At 36.1% G+C, this 18,552-nt stretch overlaps 1 long non-coding RNA gene across 1 annotated transcript; it reads right to left on the reverse strand.

The window, feature by feature from the left end:
- Positions 1-2,605: 2,605 nt before the first annotated feature.
- On the reverse strand, positions 2,606-14,817 carry LOC107712042 (uncharacterized). The gene is made up of 3 exons (XR_001636759.1): positions 14,802-14,817; positions 9,845-9,846; positions 2,606-2,684 (listed from the first exon to the last, which is right to left on the reverse strand). It is a non-coding gene; the product is annotated as an uncharacterized LOC107712042 (long non-coding RNA).
- Between the last annotated feature and the right edge of the window lie 3,735 nt (positions 14,818-18,552).

Consider the following 18,552-nt stretch of genomic DNA (forward strand, 5'->3'; position numbering starts at 1 on the left):
TCACACACACACACACACACACACACACACAAACACACAGTGCTCCAATTACCCAGAACATTTTCTCCTGAGTCTGGTAATGTATGACATTTGTAATAGTTCATCATTCATTCATCCTTGTGTTGTTCTAAACCCATATGACTTTCTTTGCTCAACATCGAACACAAAAGGTGAGTTTTTGGTCTTTTTACCTCCTTCATGATTTTCATGGTGAAACTGAAAGAGAACAGACAATCTAAATCTAAAATGACAAACAAGCACCCTAAAATATCATAATGTTAATACATACAACACATGCACTATATCCCAAGTCATACAACGGCTATGTGTGGAATCGGCCCAAATTTTAGTCACTGCCCTTTAAAATGGTGCCATTTTTCTTCAATGACGTCAAACGTCACTCATGATCGATTGTTACTTTCAAAACATGCATTAAATGTTTATGGAAAAGGATGGCAAGGATATTCCTCAAAATTCACCTTTTATGTTTCAAAAATGAGGAACATATGTCAATTTACTATTCTTTCTCCCTTCACTGACACACAAACACAAAAGCTGACTCACAGCACACAAACTGCTGCACAAATCTGAGCTAGAGAAATGAGAGTGTCAAGGAACAATGTTGAACATGTGGCCTCCAGCATCCGTTCTGCCTGACCAATGACAGGTACCGCAGCGAAGAGGACACAAGTGTGTGTGTTTGAGTTAAACTGAGTTTATTCACAGCAGGTAAACTTTAAACAGCTGTGCGATGGTGAGGTTTACTCTGAGCAAACGCCTGACTTCCTTCTCTTTTAGCCTAACATAAACTGCTGATACAATCAACAGGAATCCAAACACATGGACAGGAAGCGTCAGGTTGGTACCCTTAACCCTCACCGCTCTGAAACTGCATTTACTGTGTATACAGAGTCTCATTTTGCAAACAACGGAAGACTTAAAAATCTCGTAGTGCATACCAGCCTTTGGAGTGCAGGAATTATGTGAGGATGTTATTGATTGATCGCAGCTTTGTATTAAACAGCATCGTTCGCTCCAGGCTCGTCAACGAGCTTGGGGACCTGTGTCTGAACACCCCTGTCTGCTGGTGGATCCTGGACTTCCTGTCAGGCAGACTCCAGGTGGTGAGGAAGGGCAGCTGAATATCATTGACCCTCACTCTCCACACAGGCATCCCCCAGGGCTCTGTGCTGGGCCCGCTGCTGATCTTCCTGAACTCTCTCTTCTCATGGCTCCGGCTTTACTGTGAAGTTTGCTGAGCTCATGGGTTTGGTGGGCCTGATCACAGATAATAATGGGAAGGTCTTTCTGGAGGAAACCAATCTGACAGACTCTCACTTAGAATGAATCAGTGGAGACAGTAAGCAACTTCACAAAGCACAAAGCACAGAGACCATAGGCCAGACACCAACATATTTAGTCTTGTTTAGACATTTGACATAAGTCAAAATAAATATTCACACTGTAGCCCATTCTGGTCAATAACCACCCACTCAGAGTAGAACTGACTATCTGACCGACATGTAAAGTGATCACAGGTTACTTTTTTCTAAATATAATCTAATTTGTGAATTACTGAAACATCACATTATTAATCATTTAGTTATAAAGATCCAATTACTGTATTATTATTATTATTATTATTATTATTATTATTAATAATGTTAATATTATGTAACAACAACATTATATATGCATAATAATACTACTACTACTACTACTACTACTACTAATAATAATAATCAATTCATAAATTAAACACAAAAAATCAGGTAACACTTTACAAAAGTTTTCAGTTTATTAATATAACAATAAAAATAATACAAAATATTATATTATATTATATTATATTATAAATTCAAAAATTATTGAAAAAAATCTGATAACACTACAATATTGTTTAATTGCTCATCATAAATGAACACTAAACAGTTACTTTTTTACATCATTTATTAATCTAGGTTAAGGTAAATGTATAAATATACCATTCATTGTTAATTCATGTTGGTTCATAATATATGAATACTGTTAATTTATACAACCAGAAATTTTAGAAATGTATTAGTATATGCAGAAATTAAGATTAAATTAATAAATTATGTAAACATAATGTTAATCATGATAAATGTTAAATCATGATGCCTAATGCGTGAACCAATGTTACCGCCATTACTGTTAATTGTTACTACATTTATTTTCACATCTATAAATGTCTTTGAGAATTTTTCGACTGGTAACACCTTTAAAAGGTAAATGTGTACTAGAGTGGGCAGAAGGCTGAAGTGTGATTATGAACTATGATATCTCAGACTGTATAAAACACACACAGGTTTTGTTCTGGTAGCATCAAAGCTGTAGTAAAGCCACGAACCTGACAGCACTCGACAAATACAATGTGTTTAAAATAAACCGGCTTTAGAAATATTCACACAGACCGGAGGGTTTTCAAGGTGTTTTACCAAGGGAAACATACTTCAGATCCACCACCACAGCGGCCACAGAGATCATCAGCCCCGTGGCTAACTGCTCTTATCTGCTGTGTGCTGACCACACACTCACACTCACACAAACACACACACACACACTCACACTCACACTCACACACACACACACAGAGCGCCAGCGGCCGCAGATAATCATGGACGTCCTGAGCACTGTACAGCTCCAGCAGCAGCACCAGCTGCCTGTTACACACACACACACTGGTCAGAACACACTCTCACACACACACACACACACAGGTCAGAACACACACACACACACTGGTCAGAACACACACACACACACACTGGTCAGAACACACACACACACACTCTCACACACAGACTGGTCAGAACACACACACACTCTCACACACACACACTGAAAAAGTTTAACAGAATAAACCTTTAAAGTCTGACAAAACATCTTTAATGGTTTAATGCCAAAGTTTGTCGATCGGACGGCTCTCTGGCAGCATCATGATGTCATGACAGTGGGCAACACACACATAACAATAAATGTCAAGAAGGAGTCACTGTTTCCAAGCCATGCGTAAGATAACTGACAAACTCTATTACTGCAAAAACTGCTTCATGCTCAGCGGACGTCCTATCCAGCGCTATTTTAGTATCACTGATATATATTTATATTGTTTTTATTTTTATATTCTCCATTTTCATTTTCATTTTAGTTATAATTGAATTTTTTTTAAATATGTCTATAGTCCTTTTAAAATGTTATTTTTTATAACTTATTACTTATTTTATGCTAAATTAAATGGTTTTAGTATCACTGATATATATTTATATTGTTTTTAATTTTATATTCTCCATTTTCATTTTCATTTTAGTTATAATTGAATTTTTTAAAAATATGTCTATAGTCCTTTTAAAATGTTATTTTTTATAACTTATTATTATTTTATGCTAAATTAAATGAAAATTAGAAATGTTGCCTTTGCAAGCAGCTGAAATAAATAAATAGACAAACAAACAAATAAATGGGAAGCTATCTGTCACAAAAACATGACTATGAAAGTAGTTTTTGTGTTCTAGTTTGATGCACACTACCGTTCAAAAGTTTCTTTTTTTTATGTCTCTTCTGCTCACCAAGGCTGCATTTACTTACTAAAAAAATGCATTAAAAAAAGGAAAATTGTGAAATATTATTATAATTTCAAATAGCTGTTTTTTATGTGAAAAGCTGTTAAAATGTAATTCATGGCTATGATCAAAGCTGCATTTTCAGGATCATTACTCCAGTCTTCAGAAATCATTCTAGAAAGAAACATTTCTGATTATTATCAATGTTGAAAACAGTTGTGCTACTTAATATCTTTATGGAAACAGTGATACATTTTATTTTAAGGACTGCATTTATTTGTTTTTTTTTATTAACAATGTAAAAGCATTTAATTTTAATGCATCCTTGCTGAATAAAAGTGTACATATCAATCAATCAATCAATCAATCATCTCCAAATTACCAAACAACAACAAAACTTTCATTCTAATTCATTTTTATTTGAAACATGTAATGTTGTAACTCCCAATAAAGTTAGAAGTATGAATTTTGCACCTCACTTACTACAGCTTGCTCTCTCAGCAACTGCATGTTTTATTTTTCTTGGCCTCACACAGACAGTATGTGACGGTAACAAAAGAAGCACAACTAAAAGTTTCAGACGAGACCTCGTCAGTTCAGTCCATTTTAAAGCGTTTGCCCGTACTGTAACTTACATCTGCTCTCTCTGCATTTTCAGGGCTTTGCTAAAATGTATGACTTTCTTCAGAAAACTCTGGCAGACTTAGTAAACTTCTGTTTGTGATGGTGATGTTTGTGTCTTGTTAGTGCTAGTTCTGATGGGAGCCGCTGCATCTCATCCTTTGTGAGACGAAATGCAATGCTCAGCCGGGATTCTGAAGCGCAGTTCTGCGTCGCTGTTTATTTGATGTGACCTGGAGGCAGCTCTCGATGTGCAACCCAATTTAAGAGCGCCGAGGATGGGCTTTCTGTGTGTAACTGGCCCAGCTGCCTGATCTAACGCTGTAAACGGCCCTCTCGACTGTCAGAAACGCGGCTCCCGCATGCTCCGCTGAGCAAACTGCAATTTGCAATGCTTCATGGGATTGTAGTTCTTTCCCTCATTAAGGCCACTGAGTTCACAGTCTTGTACTTTTGTCTTTTTGTCCAAATTTTATTTACTTTTCTGCTTCAAATCAAAGTTTGTGATGTTGTGATTCTCCTCTTAGCTGGTTGGTTTGGTTCATGGCTTATATCGCTTTAAGACTTTTTTAAAAATCCGTATGGGAAAAAAAAACGATGTAAAAATACTTTATCTTAATATGATATTGTTTATCGCTGAGCTGCTCACCTGCCTTTATGCACATGTCATATCTGAAGAGGATTTTGGGATTGAGCAGAAGAAGGCGGTGCTCCCGGATCGGATGGCTTTATCCCTGAGGTTTAGTGTGAAGTGTGATCTGCTCTTTGTCGGAGGTGAGTGTGTGCATCTGCCTTCCTTCAGACGTGATCCGCCGGCTCATTTTCATGCAAATACACCAGCCTGCGTTTCCAGCCCCTAATAGCTCCTTACAAATGATGTGTCATTACAACGAGCTTTATTTAAACAAATTTAATACGTCTTTAATCAAGGAGGAGAATGTTCTCAAAGGTCACACACCAAATCAAGCGGCGGGTTTGGCTTGCAGACGATTAGCTCAAGGGGGAGGAGAGAGTTATTTCATGGACAAGTCATTCTCCTCCATCCTTTATTTACATTTTTATTCACTTATTAAATTTTATTTCATCACACACTGCAAACACACACACACACACAGAGTCATTTATAAGTCTATCAGCGCAGGGAGGAAAGAGCAATTGTGAGCCAATTGACATGAAAAAAGAGAACGAAATCTACACACTAAACACACAGACACAACATGTACACAGATCTGCATGTTAAACACAACATTTTACACTAAATCTCACATTTCTACATGCTTTACACACACATATGCAATAGACACACAACTCTACTTGCTCTAAAACTCTAAAAAAATAAACAAAATATACATTAAAAACACTTTTAAATTGTTTTCTTATCTTTTACTTACCTTTTTGTAATTTATATAATTTGTTTTTACAATGTGATTGTCATTTTTAGTTCTTTTTATGTCAATATATATTTGATTTATTTTTATTTAACTTTTACTTTTAGTTATTTTAGTATTTTAGTACATCAAGTTAAACTAAATGACAATAAAAATTTAAAACAATTAAAATGTTGCCTTAGCAACTAGCTAACATTAGGATTTTTTAAAATGATTATTCCAGTTTATTTAAATGCAAATGTTTTAATGGTTTTAATTTTTTTATTTTAATGGTTTTAGTTAACTATTATAATTCTGGTGCACTTGAACACATACAAAAATTAAATAAAATAAAAAATTATGCACTTTATAAACACTAATAATTCTCCAGGTCTCCAGGTATGTTTTTTTGTGACATATATTGCTTTCTCCTGTAAATGTGCTCGTTTTTTTTATTAGAGGTGGATGCATTGTTTGTGTGTGTGTGTGTGTGTGTGTGTGTGTGTGTGTGTGTGTGTGTGTGTGTGTGTGTGTGTGTGTGTGTGTGTGTGTGTGTGTGTGTGTGTGTGTGTGTGTGTGTGTGTGTGTGTGTGTGTGTGTGTGTGTGTGTGTGTGTGTGTGTGTGTGTGTGTGTGTGTGTGTGTGTGTGTGTGTGTGTGTGTGTGTGTGTGTGTGTGTGTGTGTGTGTGTGTGTGTGTGTGTGTGTGTGTGTGTGTGTGTGTGTGTGTGTGTGTGTGTGTGTGTGTGTGTGTGTGTGTGTGTGTGTGTGTGTGTTTGTGTGTGTGTGTGTGTGTGCGTGTGTGTGTGTGGGTGAATTCTGAAACCGTTCTTTGGTCCTGTAATATAAGTCCATCTGTAATTTAAACATGAATGCTCGCAGCCATGAATCCTCCATATCTAATGTTCCAAGGACTTTCACATTAATGTCACGGATTTCAAATTAGCACATAACATCTCATGGAGCCCGTCTGCGTAGATTTACTAAAACTGAAGGCACCGTGTCAAAACATCAGCTCATTTTCTGAGAGTCTGAGAAAGACTAAACGCTCTATGATAAAAAAAAATTTAAAAAGATGAAATTATAGAGTTAAAATGCAGTGACCCGTTTGGGAAAATCTGCAGCAGTCCTTCAAAATAGACCATCTGCAAACAGTTGATAATGACACAAATGCTACAATTATCCTTTACGTTGTGCAGAAAATTAAAGATCATATTTCTGCACTTCTAAAGGAATATTCAGGGTTTATTACAAGTTGAACTCAATGACTGATTAATTACTTCAGAAAACGTCTTTTACTTCTCTTAATTTATCTGGTGTTTACATTTCTTGTTTCTCAGTTCATAAAACTAAACAAAAATCAATGATTTAAAAGTAGAAATTTTATTAATGCACTTATGTTAACTTTTACATGCAAAATAATTGTTATTTTAGTCATTAAGTGTCACAGTTGTGTTTTTGATCCATGTGAACATGACAGGAGTTTAATTATTGGATAAAACTTTGCACACACAAGATTAATAAGTGATTATCAGACTATAGTCTCATGATTTACCTTTACATTTATGCATCATTTATCCAAAATTACATTGGATTTTCACACATTTTAAACATTCATGCATTCCCTGGGAATCGAACCCATGACCTGTTGTTGCGAGCACCATGATCTAACATTTGAGCTGCTTATAACATGATAAAGCATTTGTATTTTTTTTCAAACAGTGTGTATTTTATTGTTAATCCATCTTCCATTGTACAGTAAGTATATTACTGTTTTTACAAACTGAAGGACAGAAGGAAATTAATTTCAGTTGTAAAAAATAGAAAGGACATATATTGATGCACTGAACCTGTAACATGCATGCAAAACAAAAGCAAACTGATAATTGTGCTCTTATGATCATATCACAGATAAGACGTGTAAATACAGAACGATGCAGGACAGACGCAGTGTGTGTGTGTGTGTGTGTGTGTGTTGGCTATTGTTATCTTTTCTTAACCCTTGCTTTGTTAATGCGTGTTCTTGGGCTGGCATTTACTCAGAATGAATTGCTCGCTTAGACACACACAAGTAAATAAAAGTCAGCAGGGGCTGATAGTATGAAAAATGGATTTTCATTACCGTTTCATTGATTGTGGTAAATAAGGGGCCTGCGGCCCGCGCAACGCTAATAATTTAATCTAAGGTGACACCGACCAAAACGCATGTGGACCAAAATCATCCCTGAATATTAAACGAGGGCCTGAAGACAAGCGGCATCAGCGCATTTAAATGCATGCAGATTGCCGTCTAACCTATTTAAAAACAGAAATTAAACACTGTTGTCATAAATCACATTTGCGGCCGCGGATACGCCTGGTTACGCGAGCGTTTACCGGAAACCAGAAAGGTTGAAGTATCCGGTGCATTAAATTGCACGGGGATAATTAACACTTTTCTTCTGGCTATTTATAAGAAATGGGAAATGGAGCCGGTTGCACTGTGACAACAAGGTAATTGTGATGCAAAATAAAAGCTTGTGCGCCGGTCTCAGGAGAGAGACGCTATATATTCTGCTCTCGTTCCACTGCGCGTCTGGCCTTCTGATTCCACATATTCTAATGATATTTTAGCCCTGCGTTTAAGCAGACACCAGCAACTAATAGCGTCTGTAACACAGTGGCACGCGGAGAAAGACTTCATGTGTGAACTCACCTTGTCGATGGGCTGTGACAAGGGAAGTGTCAAGCGCACACCCGCTCTGATAGAATCAAACAGAAACACTTGCCCCGCGGCGGGTCTGAGCCCTGGAGCCCAAGCACTTTAACAGGGTGCGCAGACTGTCACCAATTAGTAGCTGTTAGTGGAGCCGGAGAGGGCGTCCTAATTTGACAGCTCTATCTCAGAGGTGCTGACCTGTGTCACCGCCTTGAGCTCTCGCCCGCGATCCACACGTCTGCTGAGTGTGAACGCAGACTCACCTGCTTAGAGACGAGCGCTCTGACGCTTCAGCAGTCGCGAGCCGCTGCGCTTACAAACAGACTCCAAACTCACAGGAAGAGTTCAGAAAAAACAGATCCAAACATGCTGCTTCAGAGGAACAAAGAGGAGACTTCAGACAGTTAATTGAAGTGATTACCACTCAATGCTTGGCATTTTAGCTTTTTTCACATGAACTTTTCTTCTGTTTTGTCTTTCTTTTGATTTTTGACATTCTATTCAATGGTTTATAAGCGCTTGAGTTCCCTTTGAATCAATAATTTGATTGTCAGGCTGGATTTGGGAAGCATTGGTTATAATATAATACAATAGTGAACTTAAAAGTATATATAGAACCTAAAGTGTCCAGTTTAGGAATGTCTGTAAATGTCTCTCTTAAAGTCACGATTTAAAGCAAGTTGCACATTTTTAAAGAAAATACCAAAATGCACTTACACTGCCTTTGAAAAAAAAAAAAAGACAAATGACAATTAAAAAAATAATAATAATCAACTGACATCATCATGACGGCGTGGGACGGGAAACGAAATGTTTATCTCCTCTTCCATTGATCCGATCAGTTCCTTATGGATTAAATTAAGACTAAAACGAAAATGAATGAGACTGAAGAGGTAAAGTGTTGTAAAACATTGTTTCATATTGATGTGAAACCTCTCCACTCATATAAACTCCACATAGAGCCTCATCATGGCATCTACACTTGAGTTTAAACACTTTCATTTAATTAAAATAAATACATTTTTACTAAAGAAAGTGGGGAAAAATAAGTACTATAGTATTTTGGTGGAAACTATGTCTAGCCTGATATGGAAGTTTGTCACTGCCATGCGAAAAAAAAAAAAGAAAAAAAAAAAGGTAATTGCATGATATAAACTTACAATTGTAACATATAAAACGCAGACAGAACTGCAGATAAAAATGCAAAATTATCAGAAAAAAGTGAGATTTGCATGATAAAATCTATTTCATTAGTTTTTTTTTTATTCCGTGGAAGAAAAAAAAAAAAACAGAATTACGAGATATAAACTCAGAATTCAGAAAATCTTTTTTTTTTTTTTTATTGTGAGATATAAAGTCGTAATTATCTTTTTTTTGTTTTTATTCCATGGTGAAAACGAGCTTCCGTAGCATGGAAAGGAAATGGCACAGGTCATATGAATATTTTCTAAAACAAACTTCACTGCTATACAAAAACTGAAAGATAATACTAAAAATCATTATTCAGGACAATTAGCAAAAGACAAACACTTCCTGTCTCAGCAAACAGGGCCGCCTCTGGCTGTGCTGTAATTACTCCTATTAGCACATGAAGTTCATATCCACAATCCCCTGATGATGTTCCTCAAATGATCTTCAGTCTAAATATGAACTCGAGGCCTCCAGCGTTCCAGCCACTAATAAACGGAGGGCATTTTTTCCTTCCGGATGTGTTTCAAATCTATTATATAAGAAGAAAAGCATGTGGACTAAAAGCAATCGCTAAAAAAACAGTCCTTCCTCATTCAACTGATTTAAAATACACTCCAAAGTGAATCAAGTGAAGCACCGCTTTTGATGTTTTCAACTGTGAACATATTTGCATCATTTTAAAAGTAACTGATGGTGTGAATTCAAAGAGCAATACAAATACTTTTGACTTGGCTTCCAAAAAACTTGAACTGATTACATTATGAACACAGAGTTCATAGAGCAGAGATGGTGTGTGTAGTGTGTGTCAGAACAGGAAACGTCACGTCTGATGTGTTAATGTGAGCAGAGGTGTGTGTTTAAAGCACATTACTGCTCCTTCAGGATGTTTTAGGACGTTTACAGGCGAGCGGTGGGTGGTCGGAGGAGAAGTGGCCCTATTTTCAACCCATCTGGTGCTGTTTGACCTGTGACCTGTTTTATGTAATTGCTGCGCCCGAGAGTGTGCGGTGTTTTGAAACAAAGGTTATAAATAGGGGTGAACGGCACGACACAAGCCTATATCATGACAAGAGTCATTTACATCACAGTAACGGCACGCATCGGGACATTCACCTTGCATTTCTGCTAGTCTAAATAATCATGTATTTGAAATCATTCAAATTCACATCTCATTTAATTACGAACTTGATGAACAGTTCCTCTGAACATGTTGAAACTTGAGAATTTATCCCACCATTCACCCCAAAATTGATCTTTCTGTCATCATTTACTCACCCTGATGTTATTCCAAACCTGCACGACTTTACTTTGAAGATACTTTGAAGTAAAACAACACTGGACCCCATTGACTTTCATTGCACAAACCTTTTATTCATTAAGGATGCATTCAATTGATCAATAGTGACAGTAAAGACACTCGTAATGTTTATTTCTAAGACAATAACTAGGCACTATTTGTTCAAAAGTCTAGGATCAGTACTTTTTCCCCAATTCTTTTAAAAGCAAGTAATAGTTTTATTAATCAAGGATGCATTAAATTGATGAAAAGTGTCAGTAAAGACATTTATAATGGTACAAAAGATTCTATTTCAAATAAATGCTGATCTTTTGAACTTTCTATTCATCTGTGAATGCTGAAAAATAAAACGTGTCACGGTTTCCACACAATATTCAGTTTTCAACATTGTTAATAATCAGAAATGTTTCTTGAGCAGCAAATCAGCATATTAGAATGATTTCTGAAGATCATGTGACACTGAAGACTGCAGTAATGATGCTGAAAATAACAGAAATAAATTACAATTATACATATATTCACATAGAAAACACTTATTTTAAATTGTAATAATATTTCACAATTTCACTGCATTTTTCGAATAAATAAATGCAGCCCTGGTGAGCAGAAGAGACTTCTTTTAAAAACATTAAAAAATCTTAGCAACCCATAACGTTCGTACAGTAGTGTACGTATACAGTATATTAAACAAGCTTTCCGATGTTGATTAGCTCTGGTATATGCTGTTGTATCAGTACGTGTTTATTCTAGTTCATGAGCTTCACTGCCTCAGCTTTAGTAGTTCAGCATAAAAGCTGACTTTGTGATGGTATTCATCTGTAATACTGAGAGCATCCAGACCAGCGGCGTCTGCTATATGCTGCATGTGCTCAGTCTGTAATCGAGGACGGCAGAAGTGCTGATGTTATCCTCATCATACATATGTGAAAGCACTGAGAGCATCAACTGGACATGTTCTGCACATTTATCTCTCTCAGCTCGTTTTGCATCCTTGTTATGAGTCTATAGAGCTAGTTGTCATTTAGCAGACACTTTATCATCTATCAGAACACTTACTACAGGACTAGAGGAGAAGAAACTGAACACTATAAATCGAATGCGGTAGCAGTAGTTATGCACTGTACGCCACTCTGAAAAGTGGATATATGTAAATTAATGTCAGCATACTGCATACTGCATACTACTGTTAGTAAAAAAAGTAACATGCAACAGTACAAAGCAATAAACATTTTAAGCAAACATTTGTCAAATTTTTTTAAAAGTCTCTTCTGCTCACCAAAGCTGCATTTGTTTGATCAAAAATACAGTAAAATCAGTAATATTGTGAAATGTTAAAATTTAAAACAGCTGTTTTCTATGTGAATAAATGTCAAACGCTGTTATTTCTGTGATGCGCAGCTGTATTTTCAGCATCATTACTCCAGTCTTCAGTGTCACATGATCTTCAGAAATCATTCTAATATGCTGATTTGCTGCTCAAGAAACATTTCTGATTATTATCAATGTTGAACACAGTCGTGCTGCACGATACGTTTTTTCTGGAAACCGTGATGCATTTTATTTTTCAGGATTCACAGAGGAATAAAAAAATTCAAAAGAGCAGCATTTATCTGAAATAGAAATCTTCAGTAATATTATAAATGCCTCTACTGTCACGTTTGATCAATTTAATGCATCCTTGCTGAATAAAGCAATACAAATAGTGAATAATAATGACTAGTTATTTTCTTAGAAATAACCAGCCAATGGTTATTTTGCATTTTTTATTTTTTTTTTATCTACCAATGACTTACATATGGCAGCCCAACAGAAAAATGAGAATGGAACCAGTTGTAATTTCTGCTCCACTAGCATCACTAATCAGAATTGCATAAATTATAATGACTGCTACAAACAAGTTTTCAGACTGCCATTGGACAAGAACAAACAGATAGTCCCGCCCCCAAATGTACGTGATTGGTTGAGTCAGAAATGGACATGTCACCTTGCAGGGCATCAAACTACACTTCAGATGACTTATATGAGAAAGTATGTTAGCACACACAAAGTTACTCACTCCATGCTGGTTTAGGTGCTTCGGTTGATTTGACCTATCGCTAAGCTCAAGTTAACCCTGATGGTTAAAAATGCTGATGTTTTGGCCTGATTTATGCTCTTATTGTTTATTAATCGTGGCCGGCCTCATTAGCAGTAGCTGAGGCGTGCGTTGGCTCTGAAATGCCACCCATAATGCAGGGCCACTGTGAAATGTTTTATTACAGGCTAATCAAAAGCACGTTCCCTGAAGGAGTTGCGAGTCAGGGGAGATTAGTTATCTGAAGCCCTCGCCGCGTTTCCGGCCCGTATCACCTCCAGATCTATAATGAAACATAACAAGGTTTCTGTATCGTTCAGAGATTAGAGAGGTGCGTATGAGAAGGTAACATTTATCAAAAGACCCTCATTTATCATTTATCAAAAGCACTCGCTAAAGGTCAATATCTGTCACGCATTTTACATCTTCGAGAGAAAAGCTCGCTGATATTGATCCAAGGTGTTTCGGAAGCTTCCTCTGAAGTGAACCAGAGATAATGGAGGGAAATGACAATGAATAGAAATTAAAAGCAAGATTTCTCAGAGTCTTCTGATTCTGGTCAGTCTCTGCGCTGCACTTCATTTGCATTTCCTCTCCATCACATTTACATATTTCTTTTAGCCCAGAACAGAATCTCTCACCAAAATTATGTGATTTATAAAATGCACTACAATGACCAGAACTCATTCAGCAACCTGTGAAACTAAAAAAAAAAAAAAAAGCATAAGTTTCATAAGTTTAGATTTTTCTCTTTTATTTTGTCAACATCACTTTATATTTCACGGGTAATAAATCATTATCTACAGGGTTCCTGTAAGTGAACTCACAAGCAGGTGATGAACTTTTTGCTCATTTAATGGTCAATAGTGTACAGCTAATTACTACTACTACTACTACAAAAAAAAAATAAAAAATCATTAAATTGATCAAAAGTGACACTAAAGACATTTATAATGTTACAAAATATTTCTATTTCAAATAAATGCTGTTCTTTTGAACTTTCTGTTCATCTGTGAATCCTGAAAAATAAAATGTATCATAGTTTCCACAAAAATATTGGGCAGCACAACTGTTTTCAACATTGATAATAATCAGAAATGTTCCTTGAGCAATCAATTACAGTTTATATTCAAGTAGAAACAGGTATTTTAAATTGTAATACTATTTCACTGTTTATAATGCATTAAATAAATCATCAAATAAATGCAGCTTTGATGAGACTTCTTTCAGAAACATTATTCTAAAATGTGAATGATTGAGTAACTGCACATAAAATCCAGGGCACTAAAATGGTCTAGGAATAAAGCAAGACACTTCATAACATATATTTTGAAAATGTATAATGTGATTTAAGGAGTTTTAATCAGGTATTTTCTGCATTCATTCAATACTTGGATTGTTAAGTGGAGGGGGACCCCTTCAATTTCAACAGCCAGACTGCAATTGAACTAAAATAAATGAAGTGAACATTAGTTTTATGGTGTTCCTACAAAGCTCAAAGTCAGTTCACCGCTCCTGAACAATGCACTAAACGTCTTTTCTGAGACCTGTTTTATATCCGCAGTGTTTATTACGTCCCGTGGTTCCAAATGAAAGCCATTTCCTCCCCATTGATCACCATTAGATGTTCTGCTAACAACAGGTAACTCATGAGCAGACTCAGATGTGCTCTAGTAACCCACAGTTAACACGTCGTGAGCAGCTTGACCTCTGCTGAGGGTTATCACTTCACACAAGAGAAACAAACCGTGAGGATCGAGCAGAGTTCTCTCGCAACACCCATCTGCTTTGATTAAAAGGTGGCCGTTTGATTTGTGTAATAAAGCTCTGTGACAGCAGAGTGAAGGTGGTCGCCATATGAACACGTGCATGTATTTATTTCTCTCCAGCTCTTTCTGGCACTGGGCTCTTTAAACGAGCATCTCCATCTCTTTGAGGCAGTCCAGACCATCAGTGTTTAGAAGATCTCACAGCCAGCTCTGAGGAAGGGGAAGAAGCGATGCGGAGGCATTCTCGCAGCTGTGCAAACAGACGAGCTTCAGGTGACTGCACAAGTACCTCGCTTCCCATTCCCACACAGCTTCTCATTATATCTCTCTGATTCATATTTACACAAAGTGACTCACAAATATAAATAATGCTGCAATGAGTTTCATTAATAACATCAACATTATAATCTGACAATAATGCATAACAGATGATCAGAACATTTCAGAATGTCATAAATTCATATATAACTACAGTTACGGCTTTCATATACTGTATATTCATTTCTGAAATGACATCAACTACAGATCAACTACGATATTTTGTAATGTTTGTTAATAACTTAATGAAAGGGATTGATCCCTTTAGACTTCAGATGTCTTTAGCTAACATACAGTACACACACACACACATATATAACATATATATATATATATATTATATTCTGACAATAATGCATAACAGATGATCAGTTAATAGAACGTTTCAGAATGTCATAAATTCATATTATCATACTACAGTTATGATTTATATATATATATATATATATGTGTTGACTAACATACTAAAGCACATGTAAAGTACTTTAGTTATGTAGGTATATTTTAATTTAATTGTAAATAACATGCAATTAAGTGTCACAATTCAGTTCACACTTAAGCATATTCTTTTAAAGTATGTTATTTTCATAATAATAAGTGCAATTCTTTTTCACAAGGGATGTTGGGACTTTTGAGGGAAGATGTGCATCTTGTGACATCTTGCCCCGATCTCCACAGTAGCAAACTGCTATTTAAAATTCACATGCATCGCTTCATAATGCTAAATATGCAAAACGGCTTGTTCCCAAACGTCTGCGTCTCAGCAGTATCTCGAAGTTTCTCTCATGTCAATTTGAACACGCATGAAAACACGTATTTTTAAACCTTGCTTGCTCATCCACGCACGAGCAGCAGATCTCCTTGATCGATATTCAGATGTACGGATAACTGGTTTCAGTACGTTTTCCTGTCAGTCAGCACATGTTCCCATCAGAAGAGAAGTTTCCTTCCCCCTCAAACTATCATCTGGGCTTTACAGCCGCTCTGACTTCACCCCCTCTGGAAATGGACCGGCCTGCTTTGTGTTTTCTCCACAAGGGCCCTTTTGTTGCAGGGCTCCATATGCCAGACAAGGGACTCAAAGACTTGTAGCCCCAGCTCTGGCCGTAAACACGTCTGACCTGGAGTGGGGGAAGGAAGGTTATGGAGGGAGTGGACGCTTTCTTGCCGAGCTGTGGTGGTGTGAATGGGGTGTGGGTCAGTTGTAGGTCCAACCATTGCTAAATCAATATGAGAAGCAGAGGGTCTATAGAAGAGCCCTGTGTAAGTGTGTACGTCCTCTGTCCCGAACAGGGTCCACAGAGCAGTTCCCACACACACACATACACACTGACCACAGGGACATACAACACCCTTTGTAAAGTGGAAAGACTGGGAGCAGATTGAATGAACAGTTCCCTACTAAGAAAGACAGAGCGGCAGAGTCTCGCTGTAGAAAGACTCAGATACATTGATAAGTGTCTAATTTTTATATATATATATATATATATATATATGCTACAACATCAACTACAGATCTGTTAAGTATTACATGATTGTTAATAACTTAAAGTTATTGGTCTGTATACACTTGTGTCAGAAGTCTTTAGCTAAAAAGAAAAAAAAAGATTTTGAGTGAAGAAAACCACGCTGATCTGCTGATTAGCACAAAAATGAATTCCTTTTCTTTACAAGAAGCAGAAACCTGCTTTACAGTGAGGAGCTTACACTGGAAGTGTACACTGGAAGTGTACACTGTAAATGCATAAATATTAAAATACTTTTAATAGTACAGCCACAAAATATACAATGTGTGCGCTAACATGATAACTACGTGTGTGTTAACATGATTAGTCTTAGATTTGCTTAGTATTTCGGCCACAAAACATACAGTAAGCTACATGTGTTTACATGAGTTTAGTCCTACATTTGCAAACTAACCTTTTCACACAAGTTATAACCAATAATGTAAGTTATAACCAATATGTAATGCCATAAATCTCAGCTGTAAAAATTATGATTTAAACAGCTTAACAGCGCAAATAATATACTGTACATGAAATTTTAAGCTTGACATTTAAATCTACTCATTTCTGCTCCACTGACTTCCATAATCTGTAACATTTTTGCTATTTTTATAAAAACAAGGGATGAGTTGGAATTATTTTTGCTGCTTTTACAAATGCTGCTGATTGAGTTTACATGTGCTGAACCAACACTATTCCTTAAAAACTCTCTTTCACTCACACACACACACACACACACACACACACACACACACACACACACACACACACACACACACACGTCTGGTTTGCTAACTTTGTGGGGACATTCAATAGGTGTAATGTTTTTTTATACTGTACAAACTGTATTTTCTATTGCCCTACACCTACCCCTAAACCTACCCCTTACAGGAAACTTTGTGCATTTTTAGATTTAAAAAAAACTTCATTCTGTGTACATCAACCTAAACGAGAGCTGAAAGCTGCAGAAGTGTCCTAACAGTGTGTGTGTGTGTGTGTGTGTGACGTTGAGTGGGTTGGTTTAAACAGCTCTGAGAAATGATTGGAGTGATGTGACATTTGCGTTGTTCCCAGGGTATAGAAAACAAGTCAAAGGTTTAACCTTCACTTCCGCTGAATATCCCTACATCAGCCTGAACTAATTTGAGTTTAACTTGTGAAAACTCTCCACTGGCCTGACATGGAAAAAGACTCAATAAAACACAAATGAGTTCCAGATGACCCACTGAACACACACACACTCACACGGAGAGAAAGTCTTTCCATATGCCTTCATCCTTTGTTCTGTGAAGTCAGTGTAACAGACGCTTCTCTCTGTACTCCTGCAGTCATGAGATGTGCTGCTGGCAGATTTCAGAAACATGAAACAAGCTAAATACACCCAACTGAGGGACTTCATCTGCCACATATTGTTATTTGCTTCCTTTTGTATTGTTTTTATCTCTGTGAGATCCAAATAAAGGTGGAACTACAGGATGAAACACAATGTCTACTCATGTATTCCTGATTTTCAGTGAGCTGTAGGGCCCTAAGAAATCTGTTTTATCTTTTTTATTTTTTCCAAATGCCGTTTTTTCCGTTTGAATTTTTCTGCAATCCATTTTTTTCCCCATTTAAATTTTAACTTAAATTAACTTAACTTAATTTTTTTAATTAAAGCATGTCTAATTAATTGAAATTATGAAACATTTACAAGTTAACAGCATTTTATTAAAAGAAAAAAAATAAATAAATTGGGGGGCCTGTAACATATGGCACGTTTTTTTTTTAACCATATTCTGTGTTTTTTGTTATAATTTTCCTGGATTCCATTTTAAAGGTTTAATTAGATAATCAAATTTAATAATTAATAATCCAAATTAAATGTTTAGTTTTTCTCAGAAATTTTGTGTTATGTACTTTATTATTATTATTATTATTATTTTATTTATTTATTTTCTTTCCTGGTAATCAAATGATGGCATAAAACATTAATTTATATTCTAATTAAATAAAAATGAAACAAATCTTTTTTAATGTTTTATTTTTTTTTGCAAAACATTAGGTTTACTGTTCAAATATGAAGAAAATGTGTGATTTTTACTTAAAAATAAAGTTTTAATAATTTTATTAATAGTAGTAGTAATAGTA

The sequence above is a fragment of the Sinocyclocheilus rhinocerous genome, unplaced genomic scaffold (genome assembly GCF_001515625.1).
Source record: "Sinocyclocheilus rhinocerous isolate Xijiao unplaced genomic scaffold, SAMN03320098_v1.1 scaffold328, whole genome shotgun sequence".
NCBI lineage: Eukaryota > Metazoa > Chordata > Actinopteri > Cypriniformes > Cyprinidae > Sinocyclocheilus > Sinocyclocheilus rhinocerous.